Source organism: Geospiza fortis, unplaced genomic scaffold (assembly GCF_000277835.1).
Source record: "Geospiza fortis unplaced genomic scaffold, GeoFor_1.0 scaffold290, whole genome shotgun sequence".
In the NCBI taxonomy this organism is placed as follows: domain Eukaryota; kingdom Metazoa; phylum Chordata; class Aves; order Passeriformes; family Thraupidae; genus Geospiza; species Geospiza fortis.
The window spans coordinates 119,373-123,105 of NW_005054678.1; the positions used below are offsets into that span (position 1 = coordinate 119,373).

A 3,733-nucleotide genomic window follows, 5' to 3' on the forward strand; every position below is an offset into this window, starting at 1 on the left:
CAGGATTGAGTAATTTTGATGTAACAGATTGATCCCTCTTGGATTTGGACTGCAAAACAATGGAGAAAACTCTCCCACATTTCTCCAAATATCCCCTATAACCCCAAAATTTCAGTAAAATGTTGGCAGTTCAGAGGTTTTATTCAATTTTTTTACCCCAACCTTGGGTGTTTTTAAGAGATAAACATGAATCAAAAGAAATCAAGGCCAAAGTAAAAAGATTTACATGTCAGCGTTGTGTGAGTGTCCATGGAGTTGGCTTGGGTGGGTGGAAGAGCCTTTTTAAGAGGGGTCTCTACCCCATTGTGTTCAAAATTTTGGTCTTTGCCCCAGTCCATCACCATTTGGCTGCGCAAGACACCCATGGGCCAGAGAGAATTAGAATAGTGGAATTATTTAGGTTGGAAATGACCCTAAAGATCATCCAGTGTTGCTTGATACCAGAGGAAGAAATTATTGGATGGAGCAGATGAGATTTTTTGGGGTCTAAAGTCAACAAATCCACTCTTGCCAATGAATTTCCAACATCAGTCTGTGTCCCAATGGATGTTCTTGCCCCTCTGTTCATCCAGGTGCCCATTGAGAACCAGAAGGATGTGGAGACCACAAGCCAGATGTCTTCCAATGTGGATCACCAGGGACATGGGTCACCCCCATGCTCTGCCCAGCATGGATCCTCCAATGCTCTTCCTGCAGTTGGAGTGCTTGTAGGGCTTTTCTTACCAGTGGGTCCGTTGGTGTGAGGTCAAAGCAGAACTCTGGGTGAAGCTCTTCCCACACTTCAAGCACCTGTAGGGCCTCTCCCCAGTGTGGACGCGCCAGTGCTTGACCAGGTCAGAGCTACGGATGAAATCCTTCCTACAATCAGTGCAGCGGAAGGGCCTCTCCCCTGCGTGCATCCGCTGATGCATGAGGAGATCAGAGCTGGTCTGAAACCTCTTCCCACACTCATGGCACTCGTAGGGCCGTTCCCCAGTGTGGACACGCCTGTGGATGACAAGGCTGAAGCTGCGGTTGAAGTTCTTCCCACACTCCAAGCAGTTATATGGCCGTTCCCCGGTGTGCAGCCGGCGGTGGCTGATGAGGTGGGAGCTCTGGATAAAGCCCTTCCCACATTCCAAGCAAATATGTGGCCGTTCCCCAGTGTGGAAGCGCTGGTGGTATGTGAGGCTGGACCTCTTGCTGAAGTTCTTTCCACATTCCAAGCACCTGTAGGGGCGCTCCCCTGTGTGAAGGCGCTGGTGGACCACCAGGTCAGAGCTCTGGCTGAAGCTCTTCCCACATTCCCCACATGTGTAGGGCCGTTCCCCAGTGTGGGTCTTCTGGTGGCGGATCAGGTGGGAGCTCCAGCTGAAGCTCTTCCCACACTCCAAGCACTTGTAGGGCTTCTCCCTGCCAGGAAGCTGCTCATGGATCACCAGCTCTGAGCTCTGGCTAAAGCTCTGGCTGCCTTCCCGGCACAGGGTGGGTCTTTCCTCCTCAGAGCTCCCTGGGCTGGGTTTGAAGCTGCGCCTCATGGGGGATCTCCAGGGCTTTTCCTCCTTGGTGACTTCCTGTGCTGTGGAGCTGCTTAAAACAGCCTCTTTCACAAGGTTCTGACATGGGGATTTGTCTTCCCTGGTCTCTGTGTGCAGGTCATTCCCTGAGGGAGGAGGGAAGAAGGAGAGGAAGGGAAAGGAGAGGAAGGAAGAAGGAATGAGTGAGTCAAAGGAACAAGGAGAGGAGGGATCGAGGAGAGATAGGAAGGAAGAAAGAGCAGGAACAGGGAGAGGAAGGAAGTGAGGAAGGCAGAAGAAGGAAGAAGAAGGAAGAAGGGGAGGAATGAAAAAGGAGGAGGAAGGAGAAGAAGGAACAAAGAAGGGGAAGAAGGAGAAAGGAGAGGAAGAAATGAGGAAAAGGAAGTAAGAGGAAGGAGCATGAACAAAAAGGAGAAAGGAGAGACAGGAAAGAGAAGGAACAAGGAAAAGAAGAAAGAAGAAGGAACAAGGAGAGGAAGGAAAAACCAGAAGAAAAGGGAGGGAGAAATAAGGAGAAGGGAGAAGGAAGATGGAGAGGAAGGAGATCTGCCTCTGTGCCAGAGGGAAGGAGAAGGACATCCCCCCAAATTCATACCCAGCAGGACAGCTGGGGTTGTCCTGCAGCCAGGGGCAATGCTGGGCTGGAAGATGAGGCAAAAGAGAGAGGGAAAGGGGCAATAATTTCCTCCTCACCTGCCTGCCTCTGGGTGTCCCAGAGCATCTTCCTCTTCCTCGCAGTCTCGTCCTCCATCTCGCCAAACTTAGGGAATGATAAATCCTGGTTTTGGCAGAAAAAACAAGATGTGAGTGTGCTGGATTGGAGATTCCTCCTGCCCAAGTCAATCTCTAGAAGTTACTGGGCATCTTATCTCTATAAAAGTCCCCAAAACACTAAGACACAGCCCCCCAAACACCAAGATTCAGCCAAAGTCCACTCTAAAATAGAAAATTTAGCCCGAAAAACTACAAACGGCCAAGATTTAGCCCAAAAACCAATAAAAATACCAAGATCCACCCCCAAAAACGTCAAAACATCAAGATTCTGCCAGAGAAAAATCTCCCTGGAGGTCTCCCTCTCTGGTCTCTCCACTTTGGTGTTTCAATGGTCCCCCTTCTCCAGGCTGCTGGGGTTCCTCCGCGTTTTGGGGATCCTCATTCTAGGATGCCAAGGGTCCCGAGAATCCCAGAGGTCTCGCCACTTTGAGGCTCTGGTGCTCGCTCTTCTCTGGGCTGCTGGGGGTCCAGTGTGTCGTGTCCCCCCCCCCCCCCGCTCCGCCGTGGTCCCCCTGCTTAAGGATACCAAGGATTTTGGGAGTCCTGCGGGTTGTTTTCTCCTCTCACTATCTGCTTCAAGATGCTGGGCATTCCAGAATTCCCCCCCCCCACCCTGGGTTTCCCACTTTGGCTTTCCTTGGGGGAGCCCTCTCCAACCTATCCCCCTCCCCTGGATGCCGGCGGTACCCCCTCTCCGGGTCCTCCGTTTCTGGGCACGCCCTCTCCAGGCTTCTCCCTCTCCGTGCTCGACCCCTCTCCAGGCGGCTGGGGATCCCCCAGCTCCAGCACGCCCTCTCTCCGGGGCTCCCGCCCCCCACCTCGGCTCTTTCTAAGGGCCCCCAAAACCGGAGTCCCATCCCCCGCCAGCACCGGGCGATGGCCACGAGGGCGGTCTGACAATGAGCAGAAACCCGTCTCGCGGCTCCGGGAGCACGGCACCCCCCCGCTCAGCTTTGGATTCCCGGAAGATCCCAAGATCCCCCTCCCAGAAAAACTCTACCAGGACCGCCGCGAGCTCCCCTCCCCCATCACCTGCGGGATGCGGAGGGCAGGACCGACGCTCCCAGGGCGGGGGCGCTGCAGTTCCGACGAGCTACGGGCTTGTGGCTCCTCCTTTTCCTGCCCCTCTTCCTGCCCCTCTTCCCTTCCTCTTTCCCGCCTCCTCCTTCTCCTCCGGCTACTTCTTTTTCTGCTGAATCTTTGTTGTTCCTCGTCGTCCTTCTTGCGTCCTCCCCCTGCTTCTCCTTGTTCATACCTTCTTCTCCTCTTCTTCGTTCTCTTCCAGGCACCCTACCTGTGTGTATAGACTGGGAAAACAGAGGCTGGAGAGCAGCTGCGGCAAGGGGCCTGGCGATCCTGGTCGATGCCCATGCGGATCCGAGTCAGCAGTGCCCTCGAAGCCAGGAGGGCAGTCCGTGTGGTGGGTGCATCAGGCCCAGCAT

At 54.0% G+C, this 3,733-nt stretch overlaps 1 pseudogene across 1 annotated transcript in view; it reads right to left on the reverse strand.

Annotated features, from left to right (window-relative positions):
- The window catches only part of LOC102044099, a 24,724-nt pseudogene extending 21,273 nt beyond the window's left edge, over positions 1-3,451 (reverse strand). Inside the window, exons 1-3 of the transcript XR_004082703.1 lie at positions 3,324-3,451; positions 2,211-2,295; positions 665-1,642 (exon numbers count right to left, since the gene is read on the reverse strand). The product of XR_004082703.1 is annotated as a zinc finger protein 850-like (transcript). The remainder of the gene's footprint in view (positions 1-664; positions 1,643-2,210; positions 2,296-3,323) is intronic.
- Positions 3,452-3,733: the final 282 nt, after the last annotated feature.